This window comes from Atractosteus spatula, chromosome 22 (assembly GCF_055471065.1).
Source record: "Atractosteus spatula isolate fAtrSpa1 chromosome 22, fAtrSpa1.hap1, whole genome shotgun sequence".
Classification (NCBI taxonomy): Eukaryota; Metazoa; Chordata; class Actinopteri; order Semionotiformes; family Lepisosteidae; genus Atractosteus; species Atractosteus spatula.
The window spans coordinates 2,113,169-2,133,789 of record NC_142727.1 but is presented as its reverse complement, the minus strand read 5'-3'; the positions used below and the strand labels follow the sequence as shown (position 1 = coordinate 2,133,789).

Here is a 20,621-nt window from a genome sequence, read left to right as displayed (position 1 = left end):
TGTGATTTCATGTGCTCAGACGAACAAAATACGAGACAAACAGCAACAGTTTACAGCTACAGCACAAAAAGCCGCCTCGGATGTTTCACAGAGAAAAGCGACACCGATTAAATGTTACTTCTTTCTAAATAATAAATCCTTACGGTTTCTTAAACGCAGAGGAACAACAACACATTTAAAATTCCCTCCCCTATCCTGAATCTCGGAGTTTATTGGGCAACTGTACCGAGTCTCGTCTATAATTGGAAAAACTTACTGTCAATCAGGAATAACTCCCATTGACCAATCACGACATCGCTGGGCTCAATCCAGTGATCTGATTGGCTGTAGATCTCCCATCCATAAACAGGAGTACAGACCCCAGTCACATGATCCGGGTGTTTAATACACACCAGACCCTCACTACTGCACTGTAAACCAGTCCTCCGTAGACTCGTGTATCACCACCGCCGCCGCCGGCGGACAATTATCGGAATCGACACCCCCTGCTGTAGCTTGATCAAAAGGTTTAATTTTATTTCGACTTCACTGACACTGCGGGCTTTCTTACGTTTTCACTTTAAGATCCAAAAACATCTCCGAAGTCCACATATTCAAACGTAAATTGTATTTTTAAAGGACGAGTTACAATAATGACAGTTTTTATTCCTAAACACGTTAATAACATGCTTTACATGCTCAAAATGTGATACTGTCACATTGTGATACACAATGTGATGTGATACTGTCTGTGTGATACACAATGTGATACTGTCTGTCTGCTGCACTGGAGCACTTTGATACTGTCTGTCTGCTGCACTGCAACACTGTGGAACTGTCTGCTGCACTGCAACACTGTGAAACTGTCCGTCTGCTGTACTGGAGCACTGTGAAACTGTCTATCTGCTGCACTTCAACACTGTGATACTGTCTGTCTGCTGCACTGCAACTCTGTGAAACTGTCTGCTGCACTGCAACACTGTGATACTGTCTGTCTGCTGCACTGCAACACTGTGAAACTGTCTGCTGTACTGTAACACTGTGAAACTGTCTGTCTGCTGCACTGCAACACTGTGAAACTGTCTGCTGTACTGTAACACTGTGAAACTGTCTGTCTGCTGCACTGGAGCACTGTGATACTGTCTATCTGCTGTACTTCAACACTGTGAAACTGTCTGCTGCACTGCAACACTGTGAAACTGTCTGCTGTACTGTAACACTGTGAAACTGTCTGTCTGCTGCACTGCAACACTGTGAAACTGTCTGCTGTACTGTAACACTGTGAAACTGTCTGTCTGCTGCACTGGAGCACTGTGATACTGTCTATCTGCTGTACTTCAACACTGTGAAACTGTCTGCTGTACTGTAACACTGTGAAACTGTCTGTCTGCTGCACTGGAGCACTGTGATACTCATGACTCATACTCATGATGTGTATAAAGGCGTTTCACACAACCTAAAAGTTTGTTCTGCATCTGTTGATAAAGATAACTGCAGAAATCCCTGCTGGAGATGCTATAACTTTGTTAGTTTTGTTTTTAACATTTAACACTTTTAATGTTTGTTCATTGTGCTACACTGGTGCGTATTCGGTGTGTTTTTTTTAGTTTAATGGGCCCTGTGCGGAGCTTAAGGAGGTCATGAAGATTAGCAAACAAAACCAGAAAGGGGTATCCAAAAGCCGTGAACCAGGAGGCCAGAGCCAGTGTATTTTACCCAGAGCCGCAATTACGAGCCAGGAGGCGTATTCCAGAAAGCCAAGTCAGGAAGTCTTACAAAAAGACAGAAAAACCAGGAAAACACTTTACAGGTGGGAGTTGAGCTCGCCAGGGTAATCCCAATACTGAGTGCTGCTGAGAGCAGGACTAAGTAGCCTGTGAAGGGAGGCATGTAAAGGAGAAGGGAATCGGATTGATTGTCTGATTAAGTACTAATTAAGTCTTCCCCTGCGAGTCGAGGCGGAGGCTCGAGGGCAGAGTAAGTCCTGCTGACGCGAAGCTGATCTCCTAACACACTGCTTATGTTTTACAGCCCTATATACAGTAGAACGAAGCTGAAAACAGGTCAAGATGGAAAACTACTCAGTGAAGCAAATGTACACAGTTTCATCTAGGTGATAAATATGTTAACATCTAAACACCAGTGGAAAGGGACAGAGGCTCAGGGGATAGTGAGGGACGTAGTGTACTTGAGAGGAAGGTCCCTTTTGTTTTATGTAGAGCATTTGAGAAATGTTTTCAAACTTACAGAAAGACAGGACGAACCTAAATTCTACACATGTTATCAGGGAGAGTCAGGCAGATCTCATGTTACCGCTGTTGTGGACAGTTTATTTAGTGTTTGTGGTCTTAACTGTAAAGGGCTGATGGAGCTTACGTGAACCGTGTGTGAATTAGTGGGGCTTATGCTGAACACAATGGGTCTATAAGAAAGCAGAACTACAGTAGGAGGAGGTTAAAGTTTGTGTTTGTACAGTTTGTGGGTTGAACTCGATCAGAAGATCATACAAAAATCGACAGGTGGAGATTCATTTGCTACATATTCAGACATAATCAACACAAATCTGCATTTAAAAATGTCAGAACAAAATTGAAATTAAAAGCCAGTTGCCCCGTCATCCTGTAACCACGCCCACTTGAATGACATCCCTCGCAGGCCCCGCCCCGCTCACCTGTGGGCCAGGTTCTGCGAGCGAGGAGGGAGCTCAGTGAGTTTGTTCCGCGTCTTTTTCTGACTAGTTTTATTTTTCATTTATTTTAATGTAAATAAGATTTAATTCATATAGTTCTGTAGTCTAAACCTCACAGGAGAAAGGAGTAAACACTTATTTTCGTTAGGCGCAAAATAGCATTTTTATTGTCTCTCATTTCCAACGCTTCTCTCCTTTTTTAAACTTGTGTTACACAAACAGCGTGAGTATTTCTTTTACATCGAAGAAAAGCTCTCTTGTAGCACTAAAGACACTGCTGTATTGGCAGAATGAAAACGTCGCTTTTCTGCCTGTTTATCTTACTTTGCTTTATCAAACATTTCGTGAAATTTGCTCACACATTTAAGCATTCATCCAAACTGAAAATAGCTTTTCTAGAATTGTAAAGTCTTTTCTCATTGTTTTCCAGAATATTTTAGGTGATTATGTTCTTCTATTCGTGGTAAAATGGTTAAAAAACGCTTACAGCGAAAACTTCTTTGTTTTAATGGTCTTTAAATTCGAAATTCTTTTGTTTTTAGTGTTTTCAGTTTAGTGTCTTCGGACAGGACACGATCCTCGCTAAATATTGGGAGTATAAACGGAGGTTTAAACATTGTATTCATTTCATGCTGCTAAGAAACTTTGGTTTAAATGATCTGTAAATGGTCGTCTAAATACATGTTCTTGTGTTCCAGTTTGGTGTCTTCGAACAGGACATGCTCGGCTCAGCTGCTGGAATTATCTATGTAAGTACAAACCTGTTTATTCGTTTACGCGTTTCACATTGAAGTGCAGTCCATACCGTATCTCCAGAAACTTGTTGTTGATAAACGTTATGTACCTTGTCCAAAGGAGTCAAACTAGGTCACTAAATTTCTCCATGGCAGAAGTAGTTAAACTGCTATCACTTTAGCCTTTTTTCTGGGGTGCGCATAATACAGATTCATAAGAAACCGTTTTGGCTTCCAAATTACATCACAAGAATTAAAACAATGGAGCCTATAAAGATTTGGATTAATTGTTTGCGTGTTAACGATGTTGTTTCAGAAAACGAATGTTAATCAAAATGGAAGTTGTCAAAAAAACATTAGAATGTGGTCGTTTCCATTTAATCGATAAACATGTACAGTAGCTGAATTGATTGTGCCTTCAGTATTTTGCACACTTGCAAACCTGAGTGCTTCGATATCTGTTCACCAGGAGCGTTTCGCGATACAGCAGACTAAGTGCTTTATTTCAACTGTTTCATCTTCTGAACGTGTCAGTAAATACGGAAGCTCGATCTAACGAGCTGGTATAATTTCGAGATGCTGTTTGTAACAGAAAGCACAGCTAATACTGATTTCTGTTGTTTTGCAGGAAAGGCAACGAAGTTCCCGTCTTCACTCTGGTCGCTGCCTCGACAGATCTCTCGGAGAAACAGTAACGTGCTGTATGTTTCTGTGCTTTTCCATGTACTTGCATGCTAATGTTTTTGTACTCTGTTTACTTGTAAAAACCTTTAGCGTTAATGTAGCCTTGCTTTGAAGCTTTGTGATTTAAAATGTGTTAATTTTCACTTCGAGTCTGTGCGTCGCTGGTACTGTACTGGAAGGCTTTGTTTTGTATGCAATTTTCGCTCAATAAATTGTTTATTGGATTTTGATGTGTTTTGTTCATTCTGTTCTCGTGCAGAGTTCTGTACCCCCTTGGTCCTGAAAACCCCCGGTGTTGGTGAGTTTTTTGGCGGAGAGACTTTACTAACAGTTTCTGAGGAACGCTGCGAAGGGCTGTTTTTTCCTTGTTGTCACTGACCGCAAGGGGACACCCTATCGCTTTGTGACTTGGAAACTGCAGAGGCTACCCCCTTGTTAAGTCTGTCCAGATTTTCCCGCCAAAAAACTTAGTATATACCGGGGCTCTTTCAGGGCGTGGTCTCCTCCCATCAATCAAACCCAGCCCCGTCTACTCCTCTTTTTGGAGAGAGGGGCTGGGTGATTGACTCCAGCTCTAGCCAAGCCCACTCACTCCCAGCAGGAGGGGAAGGCAGGTTGGTGATGGCCTAGGTCCCTGCAGAGAGGCAGGTCTCCTGGTGTGGACTTAGAAGTCTGTTGGTTACAAGCTGAGTCCGCCCTGGGTGCCTCCTCTCTCTCGGGCCAAAGCCATCTCCAGCCCGCCTTCCTCAGCTGGGAGTGAGGGGGCTTGGCTAGAGCTCTCCTCCCCTAGGGGCTGTACCTGGGCTCACTGCTAGGGACCCTAACCCCCCAGAGACTATCTAAAAAGGCGGGAAAATCTGGAGCGACTTAAAAAGGGGGTAGCCCCCGCAGTTCCCAAGTCACGATGCGATAGGGTGTCCCCTTGCGGCCGTGGCGCAAAGTACAAAACAACCCATCGCATCGTTCCTCGGAAACTGGTTGTGCTCTCTCCAGATTCTCCAGCCAAAAACTTACAGCAGTGAGACACCAGCCCAGAGCAAACCCTTCCAACACACCTTAAAAAATAGAAGACAATTCAGAAAATGCCATCAACAGTTTTTATTGCAGAATACACAGCACAAACAGTAGCAGCAGTCAGCAGGAAACGTGCAGGTTAAGAATGTCAATACATCAAGGGAAAGATACAGCACTGAATCGGTACATTACAGATCAAGCCACTGGAGTCAACAATGAAATTCAAGGAAAAGCACACACTGTCAAGAATAACTTGCCAACGCACAAGGAGTTGCTGGAGCGGAGCTGGAAAGGAGATCGTCGGAGCGCCGAGGAGCAGGAGCCGCAGAACTGAAGGCAAAAGAAAAAAAAAACATTAACAAGATATCGGATTTGCAGAATCGATTCGCTCGACTTTCGGAAGTCTATTAACTTTTTAAATCAGCTAAAATAGTAATTGTAATAGTAATGAGTAATTTCATGAGAAATCACAGACATCTCAGCCCCACTACTCCAATATTTTGAAAATTCGTTCAGCCACATAGTCGCTGTAAATGCATAAGTAGCATTGCATTTCTATCATATTCGAGTGAACTCCCTGCTTTGAAAACCGTCGTTGAAAGTTTTAGTATTATCCGTCTTGACCCAGTGGATTCAATAGACGAACAATCTGAGACTTAGAGTTTCCCATCTCTATTCAACAGAAGCACAACGAAACGAAGAGAAGCTTGGTATAAACCCGTTCTGGTGTTAAAATGCAGGGAAGTGGGTGTTGTGTTACGGAGTTACACAAATATAAATAGTATAGCGAAAGGTAGCATTACTTACCCTGGGGGAAAAACAACTTTCATAACTACAGGCGCGTTCTTGAAATCCTTTGTCACCTGGAGAAATAAAATAAAACAAATCAGTTAATTCGATCTTTTCAAAATTGTATAATTTCGGAGCGGAAAGCTTTATTACACCTCGAATCCGCACAGAAGAGATCCAACAGCTGCCCGAAGAAATATACAATCCCGCTCAAATTCACTAAGAAAACAGTCCCACTATTCCAATATTTAGAAAATACGTTCGGCCACATAGAAATTCAACGCTACAAATAAATTTAAGAGAAAGTACCACTTACAGCGGGTATCATTTTCGATAAACCTCCCTGCTTTGAAAAGAATCGTTAACACTTGTTAGTGTTATCCATCTTTACTCAGTGGATTCAATAGATGAAGATCCAGCGCCTTACATTTTTTAAATTTTATTCAACAAAAGCACAACAAAACTAAAAAGAAGTTAGAATATTTGTATAAACTCGTTCTGTTTTAAAATGCCGGCAATACGTGCTGTCTAATTGAGTTACAAAAAAATAGTACGGCGAAAGGTAGGAATATAACTTACAGTACCTTTGAAAAACACTTTTTATAACCGGAGGCCCCTTCTTTAAATCCTTTTGTCACCTGGAGAAATAAAAACATAGGAATTAGTCATCTCATCTTAATATTTTAGAAGTTCGGAGTGGAAAGGGTCATAGCCCATATCCTCAATGAAGAGATATCACACAACAATTGACTTTATAAAGGAATTAGTTTGATGGTAAACTAGCCTTACATACCTACTTACCTAGAAATACCATATATTTAAAAATGCTGCAATGAAAGATAGTATAAGAACGCTTAATTGGAGATTTTAAAACGTCCACAGCACGCCCAAACGGAGAGAACACTCATTTCGGCGTCCTAAAACACAAATTAAACCGAAATACATACAATTAAAAATGTAGCAACATGCATAAACTTTGTCTCTCTTTACTCAACGTGATATTTGATTTTTGTACTTAAAATAAGAAAATTAGAAATAAAACGCAAACGCACCTAACGCCGCAGAGACTCGTCCCGCCGCCATCTTGCCGGGCGCACCTGTGGAACAGGTGGACGGGGCGTGTCCGCTGAGGAAGGTCACTCTGGAGGCGGGCTCGGCTCCTGAAGGACAGCTGGGGATTCAGTTCCAAGGGTTCAACACTGACGTTACTGAAGATACACAGACATTTTTACTCACCAAAAAATGCAGAAAGTATTTAAGGGCTGTCGATTTTCAGACAAACTGATACAATGACATTCACCTACGAGGTTGTTTGTCGGGAACGTTTCGCTTGTGGCCAGTTGACCGAATCAAGAGAAACGTGCTGGAGAGAGACCCCTGTCGCTCCTAGTTAGGACTGCACCTCTCTTTCACTGCTGATGCCACACCTGTCCTGAAGGTGTCACAGTGGTATAAGGGGCTGCTTTTTAGAATTGAATTCCGATCTATTAATTTATAAACGACCTAAACCACCCAATTTACCCTGTTTTGGAAGGCCCCGAAAATGGAGCCCCCCAAAACGGCCGGCGTGGTAGAGAACAGCCCCTTCTACAAACTCACCCCGACAGCGCGAGAGCTACACCCGGGGATAAGATCTCACACTGACGGGGAGGCTCGGGGCTCGTGTTTAACTCACTCTGATCTCCGAGAGTCGCTCTGCTTTCTGAACTTTAGAAGTGTCCGATGGTTCAGCCCGCGGAGCCACCAGGCCGGCCATACAGCCCCCCGGGCATGTAACTCTCTTATTCAGTCTGAAGCCACGTCCCAGTTCCGACACCAGACACTTCCCCCTGTTTTCTCGCTTTCAAACATTAAGTCTACTGAGACGCCTTGATAATGCGATTTTCTAGCCCTTTTGCGACTGGACATGACTTGTTTAACTTTTCGAATGACAGCGAAAAACAGAGATTCAAAGTTTGCCACAGAGTTGGAGGAGCCTTTATGTCATGTGTCAGAGGTGAAGTCCGAGAGGTTAAAATGTTTTATTTTTTAAAACAAAATTTCTGAAATGATTCTAATTCTATTAAAACAATTACTACATGAGCGATATATTAATCTGAATGTTTTATACCCCAGCTGGCGTCTGGAAAGATTATCCCAGTAGGTGTCACGATAAGACATATTTATATTTCCATGGGCGTTTGATAAGGTTAAGAAAACAGAATTGTGATGAAGACGAAATAACAAATTTTGCAATCAATGGTGCATCACATCGCTCCATATTTTTACTACGAGAGATGCTGTTATTTAATATACTATTAGATAAGAAAGTTACTGTAGTCTAGTGCAAAACGTGCAGGTGGTACAAATGTTGTCTATGAATACCAGACTGCTTGCACTGAACTAGTGGAAGCAGATATTTAGAAGTCTATAAAAGACTCATAAAGGTGATCTCTAAGAGACAGATGCATATTTATTTTAATGGATTTAAAAAGTCATCAAAATTCTATATAGTGTTATATCAGATTTCTGGCACTGAACTAGTGGAAGCAGTGTCCCTCGGTATTTAGTAGTATACTACCTCGCAGTTGTCATCTCTAAGAATGAGCTCCAAATTCATTTTAATTAATTTTAAAAAGGCATACAAATTCTATACAGTGTTGTACAGCGTATACACAGGTTATACTGTGAAATGTGTTGGGGAACCATTATCAATGAGTGACGTACAGTAATCAAAGGTGAGATTGATTATCAAATCAATCCAACAGTCAAATATCCCAACAGTATAATTCTTACTACTTGATCCACAATTGAAAGACAGGAAATCTGAAACACTGTCGCAAGGTTGACACTCGTTTCTCACCTCGTGACCTGAATACCCGGGGATGAATAAAGTATATTTAATTGAAAACAAATCGTAAGTGTTAAATTAAAGTTTCAATAATGTTTCTTCATCCAGTCAAAAGTATGGAGTGGGATTGTATTTGTCTGTGAAAGACCGGGTTGCGAAGGCGGAGACGGCTAACTCAAGGATACCGTCCGTGTTTTAGGCGTTTCTACATAATTACAAGTCAAAAGCCAGGTTTGATTAATCTTGTTTCAGCTTTCGATTGGTCTGCTTTAACAATTGTTCCGGCCGCCGGAGTGCGTCTTTGCCTTTAAATAGCGGCTTTGCGCCTGGATTTTGGTCGAGGTTTCTTTCTATTAAGACAGGAACAGTATAAAACTGAAGACGAGGAGGAGTGTGAGCTCCAGAGTAATTCAGAAAATGACTGTTGCGGACAATTGCTACCTGTAGTTTGAATGCTTGGGCAGGTCTGTTAGTCGTGTTTCGGCAGGTTTTTTTTTTATACTCTCCTCTCCAGGTCCCCCGCTTTCCTGTCCTTTACAATCGTCCGAACGCCGAAGCGCAGAGCTCCGTGTTGCGTGAAACTGGAGAGCTGGCCGGTGAATTCAAAGGTAAGAGGATCCAACTTGTCCACACTCTGTTTAGCGAGCCTCATGCTTCTAATTTTAACGCCTCCCTCCAAATGAACAGCTTTTTTGTCTTCCGAAAAATGGTGCTACTTTTGTAAAGACGGAGGCGAGAGGCCAGACACTGTTCCAACAGGTATTGGAGCGCGAAACGTTTTTTTTTTTCCTCCCCTGTTCAAGCAGCAGTTGATCCCGGAGAGCAGCCGGACTCACCTCGCGGTCCCAGGTTACCCACCGTCTCTCTGGCCGGGGCTCCAGTCTGCGGACCGCCTGAGCGATTTCCAATACTGTATAATAACAGCCGTCCTGGTTCCTCCTGTTCTGTATCTTCTTGTCCAATTTCTGCAATAAACTGGTGTCCTTGGATTATGTCTTAAAGATTGTATGGATTGCAGGGTTGGGTTCGGGTACCTGTAGCGGAGTCGCCTCATCTAGCGAGTTTTCACGTATGCTCATTCTCCCATCTCCTTAATGAGCCTACACGCCTTTCCCTTACCCCTGCAGGCTGGTCAGGGTGGCTGTCAGGCATGAATTTAGGGCGCTTCACTTTCCTGCAACTTGATTGTGAAGCGCTAGGTGTTGCTTGTATGCACACCAAGGGAGGCTGCCTGCCAGTAATCCACTACTGTACTTTTCATCATGGATCTGCTCATCTCCCAGCCCCTTGTTAGTAAATACTGCTTTTGATCAAACTAGTGCTGCTGAGCATCTGAAACCCCAACTCCAGCTTTGAGCTCTGCCCCTGGCAGGTCCACCTCAGAGTGCAGAGGGGGGAGAAACTGAGAACTCGGAAAGGAAAAGAGACTCCAATGTTAATTACAAAGTGCCTTGTGTAGGAATATTAATACATTAACACAAATTTGAGATGGAATGCAAACATGTCAGAGAAGCTTACGGTACTTTCTTGTGGCTGAACATCCCCTCAGAAAAATGATCACGGTGCTCTAGGAACAAATCAGACTGTCCTCTGAAAGAGCATTGCACACTTAATTATGAGCCAGTGTGGTGCTGTAACACACCCTCACAATCTGCTTTGCAGCTCTGAACACTGCTCCACATTTAAGTAGGCAGTTTGAGGACAGACTCAACAAGTGAAGCAATTTACTATTTAAAGATTAAGATTCGTATCTGCTGAAAGGAAGGAGCACCCAGGAACTCTTCAGATATTGAACTAGAAGCCATTGCCAGAAAAAACAAACATTTTTAACATTCAAGTAATTAACTTTTAATGCACATGAAATGGAATCCAATTCAAAAGCTCTTCCTCTGAACAATATATACTGTTCACTATTTTAGTACAAATATATCGGATGTAAATCCACAGGGATTCTCCAAGAGATCTGTACAGTACCAACAAGATAGGATCAGCATAAATACCACAAGGAAGAAAATGTAATTTTTTCTCAGAAAAAGCCATTTTTCATAAGGAAAACACTTCTTAGTTTACTTACTGACCAAGTTCACATTTTCCTTTTTTCATAAAAAAAGCTGAACTGTGAACTGATTCTTTGAAATACAGGAGACATAAAGAGATTCAAAGTTCAACACTTGTTGCTGCAGGTGCAGAGCTATGATACTGAAAACAGAGTATGTGTATCAGGTGATACAACGATCACTGTATCGTTTTCCGAACAATCTATTTCATACCAACAGTTGTTAAAAAAATAGGAATGTGATATTTTATAATCCCCTGAAATAGTAGTCCATAACTCCCTCTTAATGATGAAAGAAACTGCTGTTAAGAGTGACCTCTTATGCAGGTGAAGCAGCAGACTGTCCAGGTGGTCCTCATGATCCTCCCAGCTCAGGGACTCAGGGGAAAGGCCTGTGATGGACAGCACTGTTGAGAATGAAGAAATACAATTATTCTTCCATCAGTAAATATGAAAGCAGATTTTACAATGTGACAAGGCTTCTTAGACCCAAAAGTGCTATAAACACATTTCATATCCATGTCAAAATGTAGCAATTGATATTGAAAATCATTAAGCCTAAAAAACAGTCTGTTTCATGCAAGTATAGGTTAACAACCTGCCAAAACATCCCACTGTATTACTCAGATATTTACTGGCCTTCGCCAGCCTGGTGTTACACTGTCCCAGACACGTATATATACAGACACACACTTTTAACTGCAGATACAAATATCATTCCGGACTTCAAAACAAGTATTGACAGGTTTGCTGTAGATTGGGGTGTCAGCAGCAGGGAAGGAAAGTTGCTCAAGACCAGAGGACAACATCATCAATACAAAGCCTGCTGTTTAATTATTGTCTGTTTAATCCAAGCCTACTGTTTCAATACTTATCATGAATTAGCTCAAATCATTATCAGCTCAAATAACTGTGATAAAAACAAATTTGCCAGAGAAGCCTAACACAATGAAAGCAGTCGAAAATAAATACCAGTGATGGATTTCTGCTCGGACAACGCGGTCCCAAAATCATAGCTTTGATATTCACAACATGCTTCTATCTGACTGCATAAGGTAAGACTGGACTTGACAGGGTTAGTACAGTAGAAAGTCCAGGCGCATGTCAAATCACCTGTTAGCAAAACGGAGTCCCAGATAAAACTCCAAGAGTATGAGTTGAAATGACCCGTCTGAGCCCTGTAGAACCCAGAATATTGAAAATATACCTCAGGAGTCTTTGAACTGGGGCTCTGGTATGGAAATTGTGGGTCACAGGGCACAGTGACACCTACTTGTCCAGTGTTTAAAACCTGACGGAAACCGTGCAAATCACAGAACATGCTTCTTCATAACATCTTAGGAAGTCAGTAAAGCAAATTCACTAGAGTTACATTAGACCTTAAGCTCTTTATTTACCTCTCACAGCTGCGCTGATAAAGTGCTTCTCCCTCCACAGGAGCCCAGGGCTCTTCACCCACAGGAGGGACCCACTTCACCCCCTCAGTGCAGCTCTCCTGGGGGACCTGCAGCAGCTGCTCAGTCACTGCAGACCAGAACAGACTGAGAGGGAGTTAAACAGGAGATACTGGGAGGCTAGACTGTTGCTGTAAAAACAGGAAAGTGAAAGTAATCTCTATGAAGTCCTGATCACTTTCTTCAACTTGTTTTTGTTCTGCAAGGACAAAGCACCTCCCCAGCTCTGAATACAAAAGGTTAGACTGTTCTGAATAAAAATAAAAACTCTTATAAAAATGTCAACAATTTGCTTTCTACATTAAAACTCCTTAATTCCTTTAAACAATACACCTTCAAATACCTTCCTCTGTGTTGGCTGTCCAAGTTAATCTACAAACAATAATAGTGTCAAGGTATTTATATTCATTTACTGTTTCACTATCCATTCCATTCACAATTACAGAGCTCAGAGGATTGGAACATTTCTTTCTGAAATCAATTATCATTTCTTTTGTTTTGTGTTTAAAAACAGGGAATTATCCTGACACCATTTAAAAAATATATTTTTCTCCTGTCTATGATTGTATTCACCATAATTCAAAAGTCCAAATCAACCAATTATTTGATAATCGCACAGATGTCAGAGTGGCGTACACAATCATCAGTGTACAATGTGAAAGGCAGTGGGGACAGCACGCACCCCTGGGGCACCCCTGTGCTGGTTGCTGATGGTGAGAGACTTCCCTGAGTTCACTTGTACATACTGTCCCCAAATAAGGAAATTGTATATCAACTGAGTAAGTGAGGTCCATAGAGTGTAGGGGTGTTTGAACTAGAACACTAGAACAGTCAAGCCACACTGTTTTCAGGGCTACACAAGATGATCTTATTGGACATAATGGGGTGTATTCTTTAATATGAAATTATAAAGTAATTTGTCAGAATCATCACTAATGTGTTTAGGAAACTCCAGTGCGATTGAACCACACAGAATGAGAAACTCCCTCTGCTCTTGACAGTAAGACACGACCTGCCAGCGATGAATCTCTGATTAACTAGGACTGACAGCTCTGTTCTGTTTTAAGACCCTCACTGTCACAACTGTGTTTACTTGTGTGTTATCACCTGTTCCTGAATCAAAATCTTTAAGAGAAAATAGTTAACGTGTTAATATTAGAAGATGCGCCTTAAACAGATGTAAAACATTTATATTTCTAACTGCATCAACCGATTAAATCTCCAGGGAAAACAAGAGTATCATGGGCCAGCTGACGAATCTTGTTTTCTCAAAATAAAATATTTTTATCTTTCACAGCGCTAGGTAGTTTGAGTTACTCATTAAAAAAAAACTAAAAACTAAAAGTATTGTGTGAGGCGGCGGCCATCATACCACGCGATAATCCCTGACCGGTACAGAGCTCAGCTCTGTCTGAATCCAACTCCCCCACTGTCCCTGCATGGTCCCGTTTACATGACGTCACCGACACCAGCCTCACCTGCGCCAGGCGAGCCGAGTCCCACACACGCGTCGTGGAGACGCCCACCGCCAGCAGGTGAGTTCATTTTCGCTGGAATTGTTTATTAGTTTTCTGTGTATTTCTGCATAACTCACACCGTTCTTTTTTTGTTAAGTTCTTGTATTACTTTAAGTAACAAACTAAGAATACAATTAGATTTTTATTTTTATTGTAAATTTGAACAATAGGCAACATCTTACGAGTGAGTTCCAGGGACCTGTAATGGTTTTCTCGTTCACACACGTTGTCGGTGTCTGAGCTTGTGGTCACGACCCGTTCCACACGGGTAATTCAGCTAGGCAACTAAACACACATCTGCAAAGAAAATATTTGACTGATATTCATCTCCTTTATATGGAAGCCCGTTTCCGCCAGGGAGTAAAAAAAACGCACTATGGTATCTCAGAATTCAGACTTAATAACTCAGAATTGTGACTCGGTATCTTTGAATTCCGACTTAGTAACTCAGAATGGTGACTTAGTATCTCTGAATTCCGACTTATAAAGTCGCAATTACGAGATGTAAAGTCAGAATTCTGAGTTATTATCTCACATTTGTGACTTCGAAATAGCCCATATTTCATTGTCTGTCCTTTTGTCATTGTAACGGATTCGGGTTCTAGGGCTTGTGCCCTCGCCGCTCCCACCCTACTTCGTGCCTCACTGCATTGGCTCGAACCCAGGTCTTGCCAGCTGAGCAAAAGAACACTTTCTTTAGCCCCAGCGGCCAGTATCTCTGTGTGCAGGGGAGGGCGGTGCCGTCACCACCCTGCAACGAAATCGTACAACCTGTATGTCGGCCGTTCTGATACACTATATTCATGAATCGTACAGGATCATAGGATCTATAGGCCTGAAGACTTGATAGTGCCCTGATAAAAATCCAATTAATCACACTCATTTTTATAGAATCCCATTTCCGCCAGTGAGGCTCCCATAGTACTCGGGTAGAATAATGGACGGTGGGCTTTTTAAAAAGGTTTTTATTTAAACACCAGAAATACAAAACCGGAGACAGAATATGAAATAAGATACAGAAATAGAAGAGGAATTCACAATTATAAAAGCTGAAACTTATATTTTTTACATATTTCCATTGTATGTCCTTTTTTACTTAAAAAAGAAGGTCTTCTTTAGCTCAGCTGGCAAGACCTGGGTTCGAGTCAATGCAGTGAGGCACGAGCTAGGGTGGGAGTGGCGAGGGCACAAGCCCTAGAACCCGAATCCGTTACAATAACAAAAGGACAGGCAATGAAATATGGACTATTTCGAAGTCACAAATGTGAGATATAAAGTCGGAATTCTGAGATACCATCGCGTGTTTTTTTTTTTACTCCCTGGCGGAAACGGGCTTCCATACCTTTATATACAGCATATACACAAATATATTGAGGTTTAAAGGATCAATAGGTTTATTCCATGCTGAAAAAAAGAAGAAAGAAACAAATAAATATTAAAAAAGTGTTAGTCATTCCTGGTTTTATTTTCACTCTTTTACCACAGTAGTCAATCAGTTGAACACAGGTAGACGTTGTTGCTTTCAGCCTCATAGCCTCTTCAGAGTCCTGTTCTGTCTCAAGGTGTCCTGTTTCTCTGCAACCTGATGGCCTCCCAACACACAGACACCACTCCGCAGCCAAGACTGAAGACCGGGAATGTTCAGTGTAGCGTTCAGGTGAGAACATTTCCTGTCTCGGGGTGTGTATGTGGCCCGCTGGGAATGCGAATCTTAAACCTGCAGCCCCTCCCATCAGCACCACTACAGTGCTGGAACAAGCAAATTAATTCATAGTTAGCAGGATGGATTTAACAATTAAGGAGCTAAACAAATTCAACATATCAAAGAGCCCAGCATTTACTGTAGACTGATATCCTGTAGCAGAGATCATCTCCTCTCGAATACTACAACTGAGAACATTATTACATGTCAAAGTAGGAAATAGAAGAATGAAGAGCCAGAGACAATACAGGCAGAAACACTGAAGTGATTCAGAGGGAATAGGGAGTGAGATATTTAGAAACGTATAATAAAAAAAGAAAGTGATCTGCAGATTTACTTACACCCCTGGAGAAATATGAACAATGATAGCACCGAATATGTCTTAAGGACTGAGCAATATTTCTTACTTAGAGTAATGTTATGTCAAATAATTTCAGGAAACACAAGGGCCAAATATCTTCACTGCTCGCAGTATCCCTGTTAAGGCACATTCAGTAACATAATTCATTCCTGGTCACTGAACAAATTCAAGTACAGGAGACGGGAGTTTCCAGACGCTGTAGAGAGTTAAACTGGCAGACCTGACTGCAGCCTCTGATGCCACTGCTGTCTCTCCCCCTCAGAGTCTGAGCTGACTGGAGACAGTTATTCTACTGCTCTTCACTAGAACAGGAGCCAGTGGACAAGACCACCTCCAGACTCCAGCATGAAGGAACTCTGAGCCTCATCCTGACCCAGGTATTCATCTACAAGCACAGTGGAGCCACACAGTACAACTGCAGGATTAAAACATCACCTGGTCACCTCGATGTTGTAAGAATCACCTCTCCCAGCAGCAGCCTTTCCAGTCTTTCCAGTGTGCTGTCTTCTCCAGGAGTCAGGAATGTCCGTGCTGGGATCAGCAAGGAGAGGAAGAAGCAGACCGTGTCCCAGCTCACGGAGAAGAGGAGCAGACTCTGGCTGGACAGGGAGGGAGGTAAGAGCGCCTGTGTTTGGGAGCTCAGGGTGACAGCAGTGCAGGAGGGAAGGTGAACATCCTGAAAGGAGGACAGGAGCTGACAGAGAGGGGCAAGAGGGGCTGAGAGCCAGAGAAGATCCCAGCAGGGCAAAAAAATCACATTCACAATAATACAGAATCTACCCTTCTCTAAACTAGAGTATTGATTCAGTCAGCTAACACTGAGTTAGAATACTGGCCACGGCAGAATTAAAGACAAACTGAAATCTAGAAATCTGTTCAGAAGAGTTACAAACAGTCAAAGGATCAGAATCTGTAAAAGAACTGACAGCAGAAGCATGAGTAACAGAAGAGTCTTTAATTAAGAAAAGCATTAAAGAGAATTACAGGAAACGCTCAGTTTAATAGAGTAACAGGAGCTTTTAATAGCGTCATCTGTTTCATCACCAAAACACTATTCAAGTATATAAATGATATATATGCTCTCTGGATCTTATGACTTCTTTTAAACAATTGAGATCAGTAGTCAAAGAAACTTATTCCTTTGTATTTGTATTATAAAAGATGAGCTCTTTATGCCATGTGTTGAAAATATACTGTATTAAATTTACTACAGCATACAAAACAAGTAACACCTATTGTTAGCAATTTGCCTATTGTTATCACAGGGAAAGTCCAGTGTTGACAGTTTTACAGACAGAGGGTTTACTGTAGTTCCATTCAGTCACACTCATAGAACCAGTTATTATACAACCTCATACAGCACTGAGGACACCTGGAGACTGAAATCTATTTTTACATCAAGCAGAAGTATTCAATGAGAGCAACCAAAAAGGATTTCATAGTTCTGGACAAAATTAATTAAAATCAAAGCTCTTGGAACTTTTTTTGAACAGAATTAAGTTCAAAATTGATCAAGGTGACAATTCTCCCCAGTGAGGAAGGTGGCCACAGTATCTTGGTAATAAATACAAATCATATCTCAGCACTGCTGGACTAGGACAGGGGCTATACTGTCTTCAGCTCCTCCTCTGAGCTGGGATGTTGATCACATGTAGAAGAGTGAGGAGTGGGGTTAGTAGTGGGGTTAGGGAGTGGGCATGCCATCAGCATCTGAACTCAGAGGAGGAGCTCAGGATTCCTGTGATGATCCGAGATCACTGTGAATTATCAGCCTTTAATTGGAACGGATCTGGAACATAAGTGGCAGAGTAATAAGTAAAAAGGGATCTAGACTGTTTCACTCTAGACAGCATTTCCAGTCTGAATGAGTGTCTGTGGGAGGCTGTGCTTAAGCTCAGACTATTGTAAAATAATACACTGAGACAGAAAGAGATGCCCTGTGTGGCAGAAGAATATTTTGAGCAGAAACACACTGAGGAGTTATTACCTGAGCATTCAGACAGTGTACCTGTAAGTGCAATATAGCTCATAGTTCAACAAAGTGACAAGTGTGAGATTTATTTCTAACTGTGGGGTTGCAGAGGTGTTATTGTGAGAAGCTGCTGTAGGAAATAGGAGAAGTTGTGCAGAGCTCACCTGGAGACCTGGGGGATATGAGTCTCTTTTCAGTTTTCAACAAAGCTTTTGAATTCACTCCAGCCTGGTTCCAGTCTGTCAACCTGTGATTAATAAACATTCAACATAAATATACTTGAACCCTATAGAGTAACACACTTCACACAGCAGCAGGCAGAGAAGGAGAGAGACAGGACAGTGCAGAGAGGGCAGGCAGAGAGTCTAATTCCCCAGTCACTGTCCACTCCTGAAGCAGAGTGCAGACTGCTCTGCAGTGGGAGAGACAGACTAATGCAGCAACAGGAGACTAGTGGTGACAGAGATACAGGTAAAGCAGCTACAGAAGATGGAGCTCTAGACAGTTACAGACTAGGAGAGAGGAGTTGTACGTGTAGGACATCAGTGCTGCAGCTGTAGTGAAGGAGTGTCAGTGTGATGTCAGGATGTAGAAATCTAAACCAACTCACCCTGTCAATCCCAGAGCCAGATTCTGACTCTAAACAGTCCTCAGTGAGAGAGAGGAGCAGCAGGAGGCAGCAGGGAGGGAGCTGAAGGTGTTTATTCATCACATGTTGACAGACTGGAACCCGGCTGGCCTGAATTCTGTGACTTTGTTGTAAGCTGGAAAGACAGAAGTAAGCTCATTAAAATAGGTCAGGCTGTGCCAGAACACTTCCTCACACTTTAGATCTCTGTACCCTGACATCACTGACACTCCTTCACTACAGCTGCAGCAGTGTCACAGTCTAGATCTCTTCATACTTTCCTTTACTTCTTCCTCTGTCACTAATGTTCCTGATCTTTTCAAATAAAGGCTGATAATTCACTGATCTCTGACCATCATAGGAATCCTGAGTGCCTTCAGCTCCTCCTCTGAGCTGGGATGTTGATCACATGTAGAAGAGTGAGGAGTGGGGTTAGGGAGTGGACATGCCATCAGCATCTGAACTCAGAGGAGGAGCTGAAGACACTCAGTATTCCTGTGATGGACAGAGATCACTGTGAATTATTAGCATTTATTTGAAAAGATCAGGAACATTAGTGGCAGAGGAAGAAGTAAAGGAAAGTATGAAGAGATCTAGACTGTGACACTGCTGCAGCTGTAGTGAAGGAGCATCAGTGTGATGTCAGGGTGTAGAGATCTAAACCAACTCACCCTGTCAATCCCAGAGCCAGATTCTGACTCTTCACAGTCTCAGTCCTCAGTAGAGGGAGGAGCAGCAGGAGGCAGCAGGGAGGGAGCTGAAGGTGAAAGTGGAACCAGGCTGTAGGTGAAGTCAAAGCCTTTATTGAAAGCTGGAATGACAGACAAGTACAGTCATTAAAACTCAAAGTCGAGCTGTGTCACAGTACATTTCACACTACAGTGAGTAAGAACGGTAGTAAAGGACTGACCAGTGAAGTAGTGGAGTGAGCTCCACTGTTTTAGAAGCCCGAGCTCACACGCTGTTGCTCTTAGCCGCCACCAGAGGGCAGCCTGCAGCTGCAGACGGCAGAGCCAGGCACACGGTCTCTATACGCGGCTCTGCAGACAGCTGCTCCCACAGCCTGACAGCCCGCTCCTCTTGGTCAAGGCAGGGTACCAGTGAATTGCCCAAGAGAGCTGACCCGGGCTGTGAAAGCAGCGCCCCGTCTGTCTGACAACATTCCCCGGTTCTTACCCGACATGTAGTCGATACCAGAGCAGCAGGCAGTAAAACTCTCCCCTCACTGTCACTGGGGCCGCGAGACCTGGCCGGGCTCCGGAGTGAGAGAGCTGGAGAGCAACGAGATGCAGAGAAAATACTGAAACTTACCTCTCGACTCGTACATGATCCCGCCAGACTGACTAAAAATGTGGTTTAGTGGACAAAACTGAAAAAAAGAGTGATGTTTGTTAGTCTCGAATTACAAGTACATTTCAAGAGCAGTAGCAAGCAGCACGTTATATGAACGAATATTCACAGGATTCTGCACAGAACAGAAGCACAGCCCGGAGAAAATAAGAATAAGAAATAAAGTAGAAATTATTGTAAAACAATGACCTAAAAGAGCTTTAAACGCACAGAGGAGTAAAGCTTGAAAAGCATTTGGACGAGTTACTTACCGCTGTCTGTCTTGCCCGGCTCTCGCGCGAAAGGAGGATAATCAGGTGGGTCAGAATTTATAGGACCTGGAGCCCAAAGTGACCAATAAACAGGCGAGACGACATTATTCGCGGCTCTGCCCACCAAAATCCTTTATTAATATTCAATATATAGGCAGCGGTTTGACAATTAATCTAATTTGTAGTTCGTCCTCCCAACTCATGAGGGCGGTGCAGCCCCACCCACTACTGCCAATAGGCGTGGTTTGGGTGGAGACGTCATGGATTCTGATTGGCTGAGATTCTTATATTTAAATAAGCCCCGCCCCCAAAATGGCCTCTACCGGACGTTCTGCCGAAACTGGGCGGTGGGGTTTGTGAATGGCGTTTTCTCGATTTTATTACGCTTTAGTCGTTTTTTGGCCTATTTTTAAATATATCGTTATGACACATCACGAAATCATTAAATCGGATTTAAAACTGGATGTTCCTGACTTTCAGCTAGTGAGTATCAAGCGATTTTGTGTTGTTTGTGTTTGATTAGCAAGACGGCGGCGGTAACTCCTCATTTGCATTTATTGAAATCAGTCGCTGTATTTTAATGAGCTGATTTGCATTTCTCTTGTTAATAT

The 20,621-nt window shown here is 42.5% G+C and overlaps 1 long non-coding RNA gene across 1 annotated transcript; it reads right to left on the bottom strand.

Moving 5' to 3' along the window:
* Positions 1-5,189: 5,189 nt before the first annotated feature.
* LOC148816495 (uncharacterized) lies at positions 5,190-6,980 on the bottom strand. Its single transcript, XR_016094641.1, has 4 exons — positions 6,942-6,980; positions 6,474-6,527; positions 5,908-5,963; positions 5,190-5,430 (listed from the first exon to the last, which is right to left on the bottom strand). It is a non-coding gene; the product is annotated as an uncharacterized LOC148816495 (long non-coding RNA).
* Positions 6,981-20,621: the final 13,641 nt, after the last annotated feature.